Genomic DNA, 19,735 nt, shown 5'->3' on the forward strand with positions numbered 1-19,735 from the left:
TTGGATAATTGGCCAACAGTCCCTGTCCCCGATTGGGGTTAGGGGGGCTGATTAGGGGCAGGGCAGCCGTGGGGAGGGGCTGTGGGTGTGAGACTGCTGGCCCTGTCCCCAAATGGGGTGGGGTGGGCCAATCTGGGGTCAGTGGCTGGGGGAGGGGCTGTGGGAGGTTGGCCGGCCAGCCCCACTCCTTGATCAGGCCGGTTTGCTGGCCACAATGAGCATCATAGCAACCAGTCATTCTGGTCGTTACGGCGTTACGGTCACTGGCTTTTTATATATATAGATTTTCCCTACATTTAGCATAAGAGGTGGATGAAAGGAAAGGGGAACCTTGCCTCATCATTAAACAGCATCAATAGTAAGCTAAAGAGATTTCTTAACAAATAATTAGGCTATTAGGCTAATCAAGCCTGTGAAGAGTCAGGAGTCACAGCACCCCCATATCTACACCCAAAAGAAAAATGAAACATAAACTTATTTGCTGTGGTAGGCTGGATATGAGCCCCAAAGAGATCCACATCCTAATCCCTGAAACCTGGGAATGTTATCCCCTATGGCAAAAGAGACGTTGCAGATACGATTAAAAATTATGACGAAAGATTTTGAGATGGTGAGATTATCCTGAATTATTTGGGTGGTCCCCAAAGTCATCACAAGGGTCCTTATAAGAGGGAGGCAGAAGAAAACCTAAGAACAATAGTGGCAGAGGCAATGAGAGGAGAAGACACTAAGCTGATGGTCTGAGGATGCAGACAGAGGCCAGAGCCAAGGAATGCAAATCTAGATACTGGAAAATATATTCTTTCCCCTAAAATCTCTGGAGGAAGAAACGCCTGCTGAAACCTGGATTTTGCACCAGTGAAACTGATTTCATACTTCTGACCTCCAGAATTGTCAGAGATTAAATGTGCGTGGTCTTAAGCTACCTGGTTTGTAGCAATTTGTTATAGCAGTCATAAGAAACTAATACAATTACAAATTAAAACAATCATCAAATGATCACCTTAAAGATAATGAAAATTCAAGAAAATACTAAGAAAAAACACCCACAACATATATAACTGACAAAGGATACATGTCCAAAGTATATAAGGAATTCCTATGGAAAAATAAGAGGACAAATGTCTAATAATAAAGTGGCCAGAGAGGCATTTCATGAATGGCTCCTAAATATTTGAAAAGAGGTTCAACTTCATTATCAATCAAGAACATGAAAATTAAAACCATAGTAAATTCCATTTGATACCGATAAGACTTGTTGGTGTGTAAAACAATGAGAATTCATACAATCTCTTAGGGAGAGTGTATATTGATTGTTGCATCCACTTTGGAGTGTGGTTTAGTTCTATTCTGGAGAGTTGAACAAGTACATACCGTACGACCCAGCAAGTCACTCCCAGGTTTACACCTTGAAGATATATGTACCTGTACATGTGCACTAGAGACCACATACAATTTTATGCATATTGTTAGTAATATTCAAAACTATGAGGAAAATCCAACAGTCCATCAAACAACAATGGATAAATATGTTGTGGTATAGCAGCTTCAGACAATGAATTAATAAGTAGTGGGAAACACCAATGGCCACAGACACTGGGGCGGTGGGGGCCTGCCCAGGGTGGGAATGGCTCGGGGGTGGGGGGGAGGGTCAATTGGGGAAAAAGGAGACATATGTAAAACTTTAGACAATAAATAAATAAATAAATAAATAAATAAATAAATAAATAAATAGTGGGATATGAATGAACTACAGTAAGTCCTCACTTAAAGTCTCACTAGGTTCTTGGAAACTGCAATTTTAAGCAAAACAATGTACAGCAAAATCAATTTCATCACAGAGCAAGTGATACTAACAAGAGTTAAGTCCCTATAATAGATTTCTTGTCACAAAAACGTCACCAAGCTTCTAAGTAAAGAGCTAAAATACTTCCAGTATTAAACATTGAAACAAATGTGAGCTATACATTTATGTGAAGATGAATAAAAACAAGTAAGATGACTTTTTTCCAACCTGCTTATTCCAGTGTAGGGTCAAGGGTGGCCAGAGCCTCTCCCAGCAGCTCCAGGTGTCAGGTGGGAACCAACCTTTGACGGGATGCCTTTCCATCAGAGGATGCACACTCACACTCACACAGGACAATGTAGACACAGCAATTCACCTAACATGCATATATTTGGGAAGTGGGAGGAAACCAGAATATGGGAGAAAACCCATGCAGACAAGGGAGCACGTGCTGTACAACATCTACACAGACAGTAGCACTGGTCAACAATCTTTTCCCCCCCGCTCAACAACATTTTAACGAAATTGTGTTTATTTATCAAAATGACGTATTCAAGGACCTGCTCTATAGTAATAAACATCAACATAGTTGGATCTCAAAAAGTTGGGTGAAGCCCTAGCCGGTTTGGCTCAGTGGATGGAGCGTCAGCCTGCGGACTGAAGGGTCCCGGGTTCAATTCCCGGTCAAAGGCACATGCCTGGGTTGTGGGCTTGATCCCCAGTAGGGGGCATGCAGGAGGCAGCCAATCAATGATTCTCTCTCATCATTGATGTTTCTATCTCTCTCCCTCTCCCTTCCTCTGTGAAATCAATAAAAAATATATTTTAAAGAAAAGTTGGGTGAAAAAAGTCATGGGAAAATAAACACAGTATAATTCCAATATTACAAGTCAAAAATATGCAAAAATAAATATTATATATTTAAAAGATTCTTCCTATTCAAAAAAGCAAAAGAATTATTTTTTATAAAATTTAAGATATGGATGAACTGTGTAAGGAAGAAAGGAGGATTGGATCATGGTAGTGTCTCCAGAGAGCTAAAAAAAGATACACTACTAGTAATGATCTGTTTGTTTGTTTTTTTTAAAAAATATATTTTATTGATTTTTTTACAGAGAGGAAGGGAGAGGGATAGAGAGTTAGAAACATCAATGAGAGAGAAACATCAATTAGCCACCTGCACACCCCCTACTGGGGATGTGCCCGCAACCAAGGTACAATGCCCTTGACCGGAATCGAATCTGGGACCCTTCAGTCCTCAGGCTGATGCTCTATCCACTGAGCCAAACTGGTTAGGGCATGATCTGTTTTTTAAGCTGAACAGTAGAGTATCAGTTTGCTACTCTTCATACTGTACATATATCATACACCCTCTTTCACGTGCATCATAGTCACAATTAAAAGGTTTTATCTATAAAACTTTAATGCTATAACTCACCAGAACTGGGATTGTACCAAATTAGACACTATTTCTAAGATCTATCTCCCTATTTGAATTTTTCATTACTGATTACTGAAAGAAAAAAAACTAAATGTCTTACAACTAAACTACTTGTAAGATCATACACAACAAGCTTGTACTGAGTGTCACTTAAAATATGTTAACACATTTAAAAGGCTTACTGTGTTGGTAAATAATCATTTCAATTTATTTGAAAAAGAGAGTCTATATACACTTTTAATATATTTAGATATTTAGCTGCATTTGTTCCCAAAACTTTTGCCTTTTAATCCAAGCCAGATTTTAAAATTCCTCAAAACAAGATTAAGCTACACATGCCAACATCTAAAAAATGTCAGAGGGAACCCTGATAAGATTTAGACTTTAAACCACTCTTTATTTTTTCTCAGGATATGGCGAGTCACTCGCTACTTACTGTTTTTCTGAGACATAGTTCTTAAGATGAGTTGCAGCTGTGATCTTGTGGTCATTTTGATTAATAAAACCCCTGAGGGATTCAGAGAGATATTTAACAACCAAAGAGTGCAGGGTTTTATATCTAACTGAATAGTTGCACCTTTAGTAAAAAGGAAAAAAGAAAATGGTCCCTCACTTCAAGTTTCCAGAATTTCCCACTGATTGGGGTTTGCAGTGGCAGTGGAGGGAGGAGTTGAAGCTGCTGGAAGGTACAAAGGCTGACCCTCCCCGCCCCCCATAAAATTGACCCAAAGAGACCAATTATCAGGCAGCAGAGATTTTCCACTAAATACTCTGGGGGAAAAAAATGAAAGAAAAATACATTCCATTAGCTCAACTTGTTAAAAACACTGAATTGCTTTATGCAACTGCTAAGGAACTCCTTCTTGGTTGTTTTTTCTCATCCATTTTTCCCAGAAAATATGTTAAACATTCTAAATCCTGAGCCCAATTCTGATCAGAATCTCTGAGGGTGATACCAAAGAATCACCTAGGTTAGGCTGACATACATTAAATTGTATGATTCTACAAGGGACTATAGACCTTAAGTGGGTAGAGATGTATCTGTCTCTTTCAGTGTTAACTCAGGTTCACCAGTATGAACCTAAGGGCTGTTTATGGTTCACACATTTTCTGCCTAATCACGTCAGTGCCACTCTGCTCCACAAACATTCTAAATGTTACCTTCTCCCTGACATCCTGAGTGCCAAGTACAGGAGCCTGCAAGCATATAACAATATTCAATAAATATTTTTTTAACGAGAAGACCAGAAAGATAGCCTTAAGAGGAATATACATCACATATCAAATATTATTTTGGTTATAAAGTCTAAAATTCTTTACTTCTTTGAAATGGGCAGCTTTAAATAATATTAATTTATCTAGAATTCAAAAACCTAGAATATGCACATGGTTTTTCCCTTTGCAGTCCCTACTCTAGGATTTTAAGTACTGATGAACTTGAGGCAATAGAAGGCCGATGGATTTGTCGCTCCTAAACTAGTAATGTTGCTCTGTGCTATGGAAAGGAGAGCCCAGAGGAAAGAGAGAGTATGACCACACTCCATCTCCAGCAACGGGGATTCCTGGAGAAGCAGCACACAGGAAAGGAGATTAATGTAGGCCAGCGGTTCTCTCCTTGGCCTGCATGTTAGACTCATGTGGGAAGAACTTCCAAAACACCAACCTCTGACCCTGCACAGGAGTTAATGGATCCAGGAGGGAACCTTGCACCAGTCATTCAAAAGTTCTGAAGGAAATTTTAGTGTCCAGGCAGGGTTGTAAAACACTTGTAGGCAAATTAAACATTACATTGTTCTCTACCTACATGCACACCACAAAATCCTATGGAGATATTAAAGAATTCAAATGCTAGATTGCTCTCCAGATCTGTTGGCTCAATTTCCATGGTAAGGCCTGGTAATCTGCCATAGCAAAATAACACAGTTATTTCATTGTCTCACAGTTCTGGAGCCTAAAAATTCAAGGTCAAGGTGCCAGCATGGTCAGTTTCTGGTGAAAGCTCCATCCTTGCAGATGGCCAGCTTCTCACTATGGTCTCACTTGGTGATCGAGGGGATAAGCTGAGCTTCATAATCAGATGGCCCTAGGTTCATCCCCTAATGATAGTGGTCATACTTGAAACCAGAAAAGGCCCCTAAATGTCAGCCCACTCAGACATCATCAATTCTTACTTCACTCTGTTCCACTGAGCTCAGATAGAGCCTCAGAGTCCTTCTTAACACCATGTTCCTAATCAAGTAGAAACAACACTCAATATGAAACCCATTTTCCATCACTATTCTAAACACTACTATCTTATGCCATGAAGTCCATCAACAAATTTATTCATTTTATTAGACAAAGCTTTAGTATATATTTTTAAAAGAGTACCCTAATATGTAAGAAAAATAATGGATGTTGCTGAATGATTGCTGCTAAGCAAGTCAGAAAAAACACAACACAAAACAATCTGAGTTCTGTTAACACATGTATTAGACATAGAACAAATCAGGAAAGTGATTAATTTTTCCAGCTTTACTGACATATAATTGACATATAACATTGTGTAAGTTTAAGGTGTACAACATGTTGATTTGAGATACTTGTATGTTGTGAAATGATTACCACAGTAGTGTTAGTTAACAGTTCCATTACCTCACATAATTATCATTTCTCTTTTGTACGGAGAACATTTAAGATCTACTCTCTTAGCAACTTTCGAGCCTTTAATACAGCATAATTAACTATAACACCATGCAGTGCATTAGATTTCCAGAAGTTATTCATCCTGTAACTGAAAAGGTGTCCCCTTTGATCCCCATTCCCCCCACTCTCCAGGACCGGCAACTACCATCTTATTCTCTGTTTCTATGAGTTTGAGTTGTTTTTAAGGTACCACATATAAGTGATACCTTACAGGATTTGTCTTTCTCTATCTGACACTGCACTTCAGCATAGTGTGCCCCAAACCCACCCAAGTTGTTACAAATGTCATAAATTGCCTTCTTTCCCAAGGCTGAATAATATTCCACTGTGTATATACACCACGTCTTCTTTATACATTCATCCATAGATAAACACTTAGGCAGTTGTCATATCTTGGCTATTGTGAAGAATACGACAATGAACATGGGACAGATATCATTTATGAAACCTGATTTCATTTCCTTTGGATATATACCCAGAAATGGGATTGCTAGATCATACAATAGTTCTATTTTTATTTTTTTGAGAAACCTCTATACTGTTTTCCACAGTGACTGCACCAATTTACATTCCCACCAACATGAAGGTACCCTTTTCTCTATATCCTCACCAATATTTATCTCTTTTCCTTTTGATGACACCATCCTAACAGGTGTGAGTTGATATCTCATTGTGTGTTATTTTATTGTTGCAGCATTACCGATGTCCCCTATTCCACCCCCTCCACCCAGCCCTAGCCTCACCCCAGACCTTCCCAACACTATTGTCTGTGCCCATGAGCTATACATTTATGCATATATGTTCTTTGGTTAATCTCATTGTGGTTTTAATTTGCATTTCCCTAGCGATGTTGAGCATCTTTTCACAGTATCTGGTCACCATGTGTATGTCTTTGGAAAAATGTCTTTTCAGTCCCCCTGCATGCTTTATTTATTTATTTATTTATTTATTTATTTATTTATTTATAATTAAATCTTTATTTGTGAAAGTATTACATGTCCCCCTTTTTTCCTCTATTGACCCTTCTAGCCTGCCCCGCCCCCCGCCCAAGGCCTTCACCACCCTATTGTCTGTGTCCATGGGTTATGCATATATGCATACAAGTTCTTTGGTTGATCTCTTCCCACCCTCCCAGCTCTCTCCAACTTCCCTCTGAGATTCCACAGTCTGTTCCATGCTTCTATGCTTCTATGTCTCTGGATCTATTTTGTTCATCAGTTTATTTTGTTCATTAGAGTCCACATCATGTGATACTTTTAGCTTATTTCGCCTAGCATAATACTCTTAAATTATATTATTTGCTTTATTGCTATTGAGTTGTATGAGTTCTTTATATATTTTAGAAATAACGTCTTATCAGAGATATGATTTGCAACTGTTTTCTACCATTCTGTAAGTTGCCTTTTCATTTTGTTGGTTTTTTTTACTTGCAGAAGCTTTTTAGTTTGATGTAATCCTACTTTTTCCTTTTTGTTTTTGTTTCTTGTGCTTTCGTTGTCATATCCTAACAATTGTTGCCAGGAGAAAGAGATTAAATTTAAGATATGATTTCCAAGAAGAGGTAGAGATGGAATCAAATTTAGAAGAGAAGACACAATTTTCCAAAGTCATTTTTGGCAAAGAAAGTCATTTAGAGTTCCCTGAAAGCCCATAAAAGAACAGTTGTCCCATGGGAATATCTATTTTGTCTGCCTTCATTCTCCACACTGACATTTAACTTCAGAATTATTTACAATTAGAGCACTGTTAAGCTGGGTTAAATAATTTTCTGTGTTTTGATATCCTAAATAACTTACTATTTCCCTACTTCTTCCACACAATATGAATTTTTATATCTCATCAAAAATATGTGTTGTGTTAAAAACTATTATGCTTCTCTAGACATTATTCAGTATGCAGTATCTTTTTAAAACATATAAAAGCGCCTGTGTTTACTAAAAGGAAATTTTATGTGTTTCTAAACTGGAAAAGTTCCTAAATAATTATTATCACCAACATAGCATTCGAATTAACTTATCCAATTCTGAAAGAGTCTGTCAGTTTCTCTGATGAACCAGCACCCTGCAGAAGTATGCTTCAGGAAGGTGGCTTTGAAGACAATGGGAAAGACTGGAGGGGGGGTGAGAGGCTAGAAACAGACCATGACCACCAGCGAGGTGGGAGATGACTAAATGGGCCCCGGCTGCGGGAATAGAGCGGAGTTGACAGATAGAAACTGACAGGACATTACAACATAGTAAAAGTGAGTAATGAAATTCAAAGGGCAGGCAAAAATGGATCCTGGACGTCACACTCAGGTAACTAGAAGGATACTGATTGCTGGGGAAGCTAGAAAAAACTGAAAATCTCAGTCACTGCAGGCTCAAAGAATGGCTTGGAAGCCCTTCAGGGTTAAACATGAACATATGTCTCAAAATCTGCCCCCAAAATAAAAATTAAAAATAACAAGGGGAATGGTGAGAAGTGATCTCTGCCTCCTCGTGCTCTGTGAGTCATGATTTTCAAGCCAACCATCACTGGGTTCTGAAATGCGGAGAAGTGCTTGTGAGCTCCAAGGCTTTGGACTTGGCTTCCCAGTTCAGCGTGGAATTGTGAGGGCTCGAAAAATTAGACCACGTTAGCGATACACGGACTGACAAAGTGGCAGCCTCAGAGCGTGCAAAATAAACTGTTTAGTTACCTCTCCTCTAGGATCATTTAACAAAAAACTCCTGCCAGTGAAGACATCTGAAACCTGGAGAGGGTGCCTTGTGGTTCTTCCTTTGTGTAGAGAAGTCCGACTAAATCCAATTACGGTGCTTGCCAATCCATGACTACTAAGCAGTGAACAAACACTTCTCAGGCACTCGTTTCTAATTCCTCTCCACAGTAGTTAGGTGAAAAGTCATAACAGCAACAGAAAATAATTCCCTGAAGTCTAGCCTGTCTGAAGCTGCATAAGGGTGGAAGAGGAAGTGCAGGCAAGACCATCAGTACAACCTGAAACATTGCTGTCAGGGTAACTTGAGCTGCCTCTTGCATCTTTTTGTTTTTTTTTTAAATATATTTTATTGATTCTTTTTTACAGAGAGGAAGGGAGAGGGATAGAGAGTTAGAAACATCAATGAGAGAGAAACATCGATCAGCTGCCTCCTGCACACCCCCTACTGGGGATGTGCCCGTAATCAAGGTACATGCTCTTGATTGGAATCGAACTTGGGATCCTTCAATCCGCAGGCCGATGCTCTATCCACTGAGCCAAACCGGTTAGGGCGCCTCTTGCATCTTGATATATAACTACAATTCGCACAAACTTACTAGGTGTCTGATGCCATGCCAGACAATTTATCATTATCGTTTCATTTAAGGTTTACAGTCAGTCCTATTGATAGATCCACGTTATAGGAACAATTTTACCGATGATCGAATAAGATCCAGAGAAATTAAATAACTTGCCCAAGATCAAAGGCTAGTGCAGGACAAAGTCGTCTGCCTCTTTAATTTCGACAAAAGGCTAATGATAATAAGCACTAGACGCAAATGCAAAATATGTAATATTTAACATTAAAATAAAAGAAAGCAAGATTCTGAGATAGCTCAGGGTATAAAAGGGAATACTCAGGACTTAATAGCAAATGAAAAAATAAATGCCATAATTAAGTTTAATAGAGTTCAATCCTAGTAAAAACAATGTTGCAATCTTAAAACCTAAACAATGCAACTTACTTTACTTGAGCTTAAAGGACAAAAGTCACAAAGCAGGCTACAAGAGGCAGACTTGCTATTAATTTAAATGAGTGTTTAAAGAAACGTTCTTATCCACTGAACAACATTCCACTGTTTAATTAGCTCAAACATTCAGATTTTAAGTGGATATCCTAACAACACATAAGAAATACAGTCCAAAATCTAGGAAAAGATGCCAGAAGATGCATTTTCAATGCTTTTAAGAGAGTATCACATACTTTAAAAAGTAAATCACAAAAGAGAGCTCTTTAAAAATTCTTTTATATAATCAAGAGTAATAATTCATTTTTATAAAACATTTAAATGCCGAAGCATTTAGGTCTATGGGTGATGGAAAAAGTACCAGGCAGGAACATAGGAAATCATTGTACAAAGCTTTGGGGCCTGGGTGTCCTTCGCTTTTTAAAAAGGGGTTTGGGTTAACCTATCAGGGGTTTGGGTTAACCTATGTTTATCATTCATTACCGAATTAAAGATTCCTAGACACACAAACAAAAGGAGTGGAGTTATCACTGATCTCCTTTCTTTTATCTTCTTTCTTAGAGAAGCCTTTCCAGAGATTTCACATATTTATAATTTATTGTTTCAACCAACTCTATCTGATATTGCTCAAATTGGAATTTTCTAAAGGATGAAAACAACCAATAACTTAGAATTTATGTTTAACAGCTGTCCTCCTTTACTCCCAATTAGATAAAAATTGAGTGTACTTATAAAAATAATACACTGGTCAAGTAGTTCAACAACCAAGAAAAAACTTTGGAAGGCATATTTAACAAAGGCTGCCCACCCAACAATGAGAAAAACAAAGAAGTATCCAAAAAGCTAATAAAAATTGTGTTTATTTCTGTAATTTTTGAACTCAGCTCTGGAGTTCAAAGGACAATTTATTTTTTTGGCCTATAACCATGTGATGGGAAACATACACTTTAGATCTCATTTTAGCATTCAAACTAAAAATGAGTGCTGGAGAAAGGCAGGTTCCTTTAGTAATTAGAGCAGGTGACGACTTCTAAGGAGGAGAAAAGGAAGAAACAATTTATCCTAAAATTCAAATTTTATCTGTCACACACAAAGCCACATTCAGGTAATCGTTAATAGATGAAGTCCTTTCCATATTCAGAATGAATTTGTTTACAGCATCAACTATACAAAAAAACAGAGCCAGAAACCCAAAAATAGACAAAATGGCCCCTTACTATGAGACATTTTAAAATAATGTACTAGTCATTATTTAGTCTTAAAGCTACACTAAAAAAAAAACATCCACATTCACAATATTACTCATGGTCATGCATCATATCACATACAGTCACCTAAATACAACTCAGAGCACCTTGTTCAATGGGTCACCACCTGGCACTTTTTCATCTCTTCCACCATCTCCTCATTTTATTGAAACACATGCAAACTATTGATTCCCAGTAAGAATTCTTAATTATTAGAGCTTTTAATGGTTGACATGCTTTATAAAAAATTTAAAACCCAACGTATTTGCTTGTAGAACAGAACTAGTTCTCTTCCCAGCTCCTAACTGTCAGTGCAAAGTGTTTGTGCTCCACAGAAGCATCCTGTGTCTTTGCCTGACTTCCACGAGGTTGGCTGTCAGGGACTGGAATGGGAACCATTTCCACGTTGCAAAACACAGTTCAGTGTACTGGACAAAGGGTGGGGCCTCTGGCCTCCCAGTGACTATTTGAATGGATCTCTAGGGAACATGCTTTTCAAGAGGCAAAAGAGAGAAAAATGAATGGACCAGAGGGTCAGGTTTTAACCTGCTGACTTAGTTCATTGGCTCTTCACACTCAGCAATGGCCTCTAAACAGCTTCCATATAAACACAGTTTCTTATTGATCCAAAATCTCACAAGGGGAGATCTAAGACGAGTAATATTTTTGGCACATATTTGTATTATTTATGCTACTTCCTTCTTCTGGAACACTGGTTTCGATACAGTCTCTCAACTTCTAAGAAGTAAGAATCATTTGCTTTCCCCATTTTATCCATCTCTGGGATGTTCAATTGTATATTTCCTATTTTATTCAGGATATGCTAGCATTTTAAATAAAAGTACTAATGACATTTAAATTCTAGAATATGTCAGTACTAAGCTTGGGAAGCTGGTATGAAGGGAATCACATCAGAGTTGTAGGCATGTGTTAGGCTACAACTTAATATGAACTAACATAAAGGACACTCTGTTCTTGAAATACATACACCGTAGAAATGGAAAAAATGGCATACTAATGAAGAGAAGAAATGTGTAGAGCAACCTCCAGTTTCACGGACTTGTATCTTCAGAAAGGAAGTTTTGATGAACTAAGAAAAACACAGAATTTTTATAAGCTATATGTAACTTCATATCTCTAAAAAAATAAAAATAAATAAATAGGGTATAATGAACCTAAGAAACAGAAGTAAACAGTTATATACAAAGAGCTTATATGCTATGGCTAATCCTCTAATTTCATTTTAGGATTCTTTTATATGCCATTAGCTGCTTCTTAATTGATAATACTGAGATTTTCTTAGTAGTATAAATAAAGTATGATATTTCATAGGTTCACAACATGGTGAGAGTGTTTCTCCTAAAATATTTAATTTTCTCTCTATAAGGTAAGGTTTGATGGTAATTAGTTATATCTGGAAAGCTTTAGAAAAATGATTTCAAAGACAGGAACTCATTCACACAAGACAAATTCATGTCTGTGCCCATATGTCACTTTTTATTCAACATCAGACCAGCCATTTATAGTCCTGAGCCAGTCTTTAAGAACAAAGAAAATTTGCATCACACACCATCCAGCTATACCTCAGGACTCATACAAAAACAAACAGGCTTTGCCCCTCCTCCCCAGCTCCCTGCAGCTGCCTAGCCTAAACCAAACAGCAGGTGGGGCTGCAAGGAGAGGGCAAGTCACAGGCTCTTGAAGGGACTGGCTCGTTCCTTCCGATCACCTGGACATAAAGGTAACATAGGGGCCAGACCTAGGCTCTCCATGGACACTTGAGACCTGCTGACACCATTTCCTCCACAACTCCGTGCAACCAGCTCTGCAGTGGTCTGGCCCAGTTGCCTGGTGCCAGTTTGGGTTCTGATGGAAGCTGAGTGTTCTCTGCCGCTTACTCTTGGCTCAGTCAGGCCCTGGCTGAGCCATGTATCTAAGGAGCCCAGAACTGCCCCTCCGCTGTACTTGGGGCTGGTCCTGGAAAAACTACCAGGGTTGTGGCAGCATTCCCTGAAAATCTTAGAAAAGGTCCTAATCCTAATGGTTTTCCATGGGGATTGCTGATAAGTGCAGCTATTGTTGAACTGTTTGCCGTTTTCTTGTTTTTATGGAGAAGTTTTTGATCGATTAGAAACCAGTTTTATGTGGCAAGAGAGGAAAAGTTTGCTGTAGCGCTTTCCACATTAATGGAAGAAAGATGTAAACTACTTGAAAAATTTAGCCTCATACAAAAGCAGTATGAAGACTTAGTCATTGCAGGATTCCAGCTTCGAAGAGGAGTCAACAGAAGCTCAAAGTTTGGAGGCAATCTGTGAAAAGCTGAACAGTTCCAAATCTGCATTTGAGCAGGAAATACTCTTTCTAGAGAAAAGAGTTAAAAGAAGAGACATCGAAACATTCTGAACAAGATGAATTGACGGTGGATAATTAAAAAAGGATACAGTCCGTAGGAGATGAATCAAAATCACTCAAATCACATGTCACCGAAGCCAAATGACAGCCTTCAAAATATTTCAAATGAATGAAGACCCACTTAAGATAGCTATAAAGATGCTTTGAGTGAAAATTTCTAACTTCAGGAAAGCTGGAAAGAACTTTTACAAGAAGTTGAATGGAAAGTACAAGTGAGTGAGCTCAATAAACAGAAAATAACATTTGAAGGCTCCAAAGTATATGCGAAACAAGTTCTATATGATAAAGAAAAACAGATCAACTCTGGCTGAATGCTTGCTAAAGATGCAATAATGTGCTGCTCTGCATGGAGAAGATTTAATGGATGATAACTTGGAATTGGAAAGAAGAAGAATTCAAAAAGTGATAACCAAAGGGAGCTTTGAAGAAGCATATTCATGCTGCTAAGTTAAAGGCGTCTTTAAAAACCCTAGAAGAAGAAAGAAACTGAATTTTCACTCGGTTATCTGAAGTAGATAAAACAAAGGAAGAGCTCGCAGAGTGTATTAAACATCTCTAGACTGAACAAGCATCTTTGCAGTCAGAAAATGAACATTTTGAAAATGAGAATCATGAACTAAAGCAGAAATTTAAAGGAAGGACTGAACTGTATCAAGAAAAGGAACGTACACTTTGGAGAAAATTAATAGTAGGAAATTACTGCTTAGAGCAGCAATTTTCAACTGGTATACTGTGACACACTGGTGTGCCGCAAGAATTTTTTTAAACATGCAATACCTGACTATTTAGTCAGGGGCACTGGCCTCTTTTCCTTTGGATGGTGAAAAAAAAATGACAATAGCCAACACAATATCCATCTGGTGTGAATGCCCTGTCTTGAAACATAAATAAATAAGTCATATAACAGAGTTGCATCTGATTGGTTGATTCTTGGTACTGAAATCCTTAATATATAAGTATAGGCACCTGATTTTTTTTTAAAGTCACTTTGGAGAAAAAAGGGTAAGTAATTACTACTACTATTTTTTTAAAATCAATCAAAATTATACCTTTTATTTTCAGATCGGCAAGAAATATATTTTTTGGTGTGCCGCAGAATTTTTGTGATTAGTTTAAGTGTGCCTTGAGATTAAAATAAAAATGTTGAAAATTGCTGGGTTAGAGAAACAGGAGAAACTTTCTAAAGCATATGAAGAGAACAGCCTGGCAGCTAAAGAGCTGGAGAAAGTGAGCCAAAGATCTTGCAGAAGAAATGGAGAGAACCATTCATTCTTATCAAGGGCAGATTATTTCCCATGAGAAAAAAGCACATGATAATTGGTTGGCAGCTCGGACTGCTGAAAGAAACCTCAATGATTTAAATAAAAATCTTACGACACAAAATAGAATTTAAATGTGAACTTTTAGGACAAGATCCTTGTGCACTTGATCTTCCAAGTACAACATTTGGCAAAGAGCATTCCCTTGTGGTCCCTCACCACTGGTTCGACTTTTATCTGAAGCGAAAACTTTTCTTTCCCCTCCAACTTTGTTAAAGGGTCTGCTCAGACTTTCACCTTTGTTTCCATGGGGAGGAGGAAGAAGTTTGAGAGGCCCAGGGAAGTGGTTCTCAACCTTCCTAATGCCGCGACCCTTTAATACAGTTCCTCATGTTGTGGTGACCCCCAATTTCATTGTTACAAATTGAACATAATTAAAGCATAGTGATTAATCACAAAAACAATATGTAATTATATATGTTTTCCGATGGTCTTAGGCGACCCCTGTGAAAGGGTTGTTCGACCCCCAAAGGGGTCTCGACCCACAGGTTGAGAACCGCTGCTCTAGACCATTAGATTACTAAAGAAGAATAGCCAAGCTGTGATGGGCTATTGTCATTTCCTCACAGGAAACCTTCTGACACTGGGTCCCTTTCAACTCCATGGGAACAAAGTCATAGGACAAAAATCCCTCCTTTAGGCCAACCTTATCTGATCTAGTTCCTCCTCCAGAAAGACGAGGACTTAGAAGTTTTCATTTCTTTTTTTAAGACTTGTTTGGCATTGATAATAAAATCAGCTAGTTCTTTCCCCTTTTGCTCTGAGATCTACTGACATTCAAAAAAGGCATGAAATGCGTGAAGTAGAGGTGAATTAGATACCACTGCAGTGTTTAGGAGAGCTGTTATTACACTGAGGTCTTAAACTTTCCTAGACTGGAAGTTTGAACCATGTTCTTAAATATCTTAAATATCTACAGCCTTTTTGAAGTTAGCAAGGCATACTTCCAAATACTACAACTTTTGCTGACATACTGGAAAGGATTAAAAGATAAATACCTGATGTTAACAGCGAGTTTCATAAAATGGAAACACCTCTCTGAAGGTCACTAGGCTTTCCACCTGCTCATCCTTTGCACTCTGACTCAGCGTAAGTGACAATTTGTTTTCTGCCTTGAATGTGTTCTCCAAGTTGCAAGGCGGAGTTCTCACACACCCACGTAAACCCACTCAACCTTTGTTTAGCACCAGATTGTTGTTATGCTACAACTCTTACCCCCTAGCAAGACCTGATTAGCTCAAAATTTTGACATGCATCTCCCTTTGAAATAAAAGTACATTTGATGTATTCATCAAAATATGACATATGCCTGCACTGGCCCATTGATAATCTATGTGCTACATCTTCTCCTAAAGATCATGCTTGTCCTCTGAGAGGTCTCATCTTGGTAAGAATAAAGTCCGAAGACCTCAACATGGCCTACAAGGGCCTCCATGGTGTGTCCCACCGCCTCCTCTATGACCTCTTGTCACCTTTGTTCCCTTACTCTGCCCTCACCACTGATATTTACATTTGCCATTTTCTCTGCCTGGAATGAATTCCCCCAGATTTGCATGCACATGGCTTTTACCCCTGAAAACAGGAGATGTCCCCTTATCAGTTCAAGTTCCCTTAGCCATCTTATATTAAGTAGTACTTATGGTCCATATCCACGTACCGATTCCACTCAGCCTGCTTGATATTTCTTCACAACACTTATTCCACTGAGATATTATCAGTTTGAATGAAATTTTAAGTGAACAGAAGATCTGTCCATTGTTAACTGGTATCCTAAATGCTTGAAATAGTCTGGCACATAGGATGCACGCAATGCATATTTACTCAAAGAGAGAATTGATGGTCCTTAAAACGTTTTGACAGACTAAGAAGAGAACAAGGTTGAAAAAGTTGGAGCCCAAGACTCAAACTCAACAACTCCAAGGACACTCCCTCTGCCACTCACCAATCTCGTTCCCTGCCTCACCCAAATATGAGATTAGTTCAGGCAATTAACCCTCTTGGGAAGCGTTGGGTTAAAGATCATAGTTCACAAGCAAAGTGATGAGGCTGGAGGAGAGCAGAGAATTACGTTCCTCCCTCGCCTCATCTCAAAACACTCAACACTGTACACGACACGATTCCTCACTAGGCACTTAATAATAAATGACTGCCAGAAAGCATGACCATTTTTCTTTTACTGAAGAGGAAAAATCACTTTCTCGTGATTTGAAATTATCCGATTGGACAAAGGGAGAAGGCAGATAGTTGTAGTAGGAGAAGCAGGCTCTCCCAATTCTCCCAAAATACAAATGCTTTGTAATACTTTAGAGGGGAAGGGTTTCCTTTCAGACATGTGGGTGAGAAAGGGAGGAGGGGAAAATGCTCAGACGATGCTATTTTGAAGCTATTTGGTAAGAATGGCTATTTCCTCTCTGATATTCTTGAACCACCAAATGTCATGTTTCCATGCCTGCTGCCTGGATGCTATCAAATGCACTACTCTGAGGTGAGAGGGGGGGTCACACGCTCATCTTCTCACATGCTGCTACTGCTGCTGGTTTTTTTAAAAGCGTTGTGACCTAGAAAGGAGATGTACGGTATGAATGATGCACCGACTGCAGAGAGCATTGAGCGTCATCAGTCTATTTATACCTCCAGGAAGGAAAAAATGAGTGCAGGCCAATGACTCTCTACTCCACGGACGGGGTATGCAAAGATCATCTGGAAGAAACAATAAACACAGTGAGGGAAGTATTTTTGTCCGTGAGGAATAAGAGGTGAGGCCATATTCCCATTTCCTTGGTCTTTCTAAAATTCGGTTTGCTTTTAAAGAATTTCTAGTTGGTTCCTGATGTTTCCCACTATGTGTAAAGCAGTTGGAGTCTCAGTTAAAGGCACTACCACCCACATTTTAAAAACTGGCTTTATTCCATGTATGCATACATACTCACATGTGGCTGTAATCTGCAGCCATTTGGACACGCTATAAATTTGGAGGGAACGTTTTTCAGGCTTAACAAAGTATTTGGAAAAGCCTTACAGATACTTGTGTGAGTTAACTCAGAAAAAAAGGGGGAAAATGAGAAGATTTACATGGATTTGCACAATATGGTAGAAATTTTTTTTTCCCCAAGGTATGTAGTCAGCTTCTCTTAAATGGTGAACTATTTCCAGGACTAGGCAGCGGAATGCACCCAGGTACAGCTGTTAACACTTATTCCTGCATCACTGGAGAATTTAATGCCAGTCTTTACCTCTAGACTTCTAGTAGTTGTTTCTAATATAAACAGAATAGTGTGGGGCCCGATGGAAGTGATGCTGTGGAACCGACCCATGTATGTGTGTGATGCCTGCCAGCTTGATTTGCTTTTGGAGTTATTTTACTAGCAGTGGTGATGGGTTTGCTGACAACTGGCAAGAGTATGAGGTGTTTTCTAAGGCTCAAGATTAGGTATTTCCTAGTGTGAAATTTATTGATCCTCAGAGGCTAAAAACCCGGTCCTGGATTCTTTCACAGAACACAAACTGATTTACTCTGAACACACCCAGGGTCCATAATAGAAACACTCCCTGTTTTTATTACTATCCAGGTCTCCTCTTCACGCCTGAGGCTGAAAATGTAAGACATGCTTCACCCTTTCCCTACATTTGCGGTAAACACCTTTGATGTTAATTCATGGAGCACGTACAGTCATTTCATCACATTCACTTCTTCCAGAGCCTGACCTATAAAGGGGTTGAGGCTGTGTCTTGAATTGTTCAGACCAAAGGGAATTAATGCTTTATTTCTTTATTTTTATTGTTGTTCATTGTCACCTGAGGATATTGATATTTTTCCATTTATTTTTAGAGAGAGTAGAAGGAAAACAGAGAGAGAGAGAGAGAGAGAGAGAGAGATTGAGAAACACTGATGTGAGAGAAACACATCAATCGGTTCCCTTCCACATGAACACCAACCAGGTATCGAGCCTGCAACAAAGGTACTTGCCCTTGACCGGAATTGAACCCGGAAACCTTCAGTCTGTGGGCCAACACTCTATCCACTGAGCCAAACTGGCTAGGGCTATTTCTTTAATTTTGAACACTCACAAGGAAATTTAGAGCTTACATATGTCCATAATTTGTTGTCACGTTAATGATATTCTTAATCTTGCAGCAACATGTAGGAAATAGTGACTGATGCATAAAGTCGATGAGTTTCAATAGAATAGAAATTTATCTGATGGACTAGACTCCTCAGAATGTAAATGGGCTGATGAAAAACAGTACCACCAACTGGTTTTGTTTGTTTCTGTGTTTTGGCAAGAGCTTGTCAGTTTAAGAGGTGTGACTACTTGTTGTTCATGTGTATTCATTGCCAGAAAGGAAAAGTGGGCAGTGTAAAGTTCTATCAGGAAAAGGACATTACTTAATGCACATGGAAAACTGATATTAATGATGGAGAGGTTGGGACCTGCTAGGCAAGGGGGGATAGGGAAAGTGGGACAGAAATAAAAACTCAGCCACAGGTCCCTTAAACTAATAAATACTTGATAAATACGTGCTGGTTCATTTTACAACAGGAAGGAATGGAACTATGAGATGTATCATCTTTTTTTTTTTCATCTTTAATTTCTTTATTGGTTAAGGTATTACAAATGTGTCCTCATCCCCCCATTAACCCCCAACTTCCTAGATGCGTCATCTTTGAAACCTCCTCTACATGACCACACCACTGAAAAAAGGAACTTAATTTTCATGGACTATGTAATTTGAAAGCCCCTTGTCCTGTTACATAAACCAATATTGTAAGGTTCTCCCTCCTTCTTTCCCTTCTCTCATATTGCCACAAAGAAGCTAACAGAATGATCTTTTAACTGTACAGAAGCTGGCAAATAAAAAATCAGTTGTTCTATTGATAGGTTTTGGAAATTCAAACATTCAGGGGGAGTTCTGAACAATGGACAAATTTTCTGAGAGGCAGAAAAATGATGTTCCATAAGAAAATCTGCTAAATGAATAAAGCAGGCCAACAATTAAGACCAATTTCTCCTTCTAAAAAGATATTTTATTTTCATGGAACAGTTTATTTTATGATTTCTATATTTACTATTTTATTTATGGTGATACATCTCTTGATAATTTTCAGCACAATTACTCTGAGGCAAAGGAAAGCTAA

The 19,735-nt window shown here is 38.6% G+C and overlaps 1 protein-coding gene and 1 pseudogene across 1 annotated transcript in view; one reads left to right on the forward strand and one right to left on the reverse strand.

The window, feature by feature from the left end:
• Nucleotides 1–19,735, reverse strand: part of PDE3A (phosphodiesterase 3A) — a 247,103-nt gene that overhangs the window by 153,643 nt on the left and 73,725 nt on the right. The gene's annotated exons all lie outside the window — the stretch shown is intronic.
• On the forward strand, nt 12,737–14,873 carry LOC102442876 (annotated as a pseudogene).

This window comes from Myotis lucifugus, unplaced genomic scaffold (genome assembly GCF_000147115.1).
Source record: "Myotis lucifugus unplaced genomic scaffold, Myoluc2.0 scaffold_78, whole genome shotgun sequence".
Taxonomy (NCBI): domain Eukaryota; kingdom Metazoa; phylum Chordata; class Mammalia; order Chiroptera; family Vespertilionidae; genus Myotis; species Myotis lucifugus.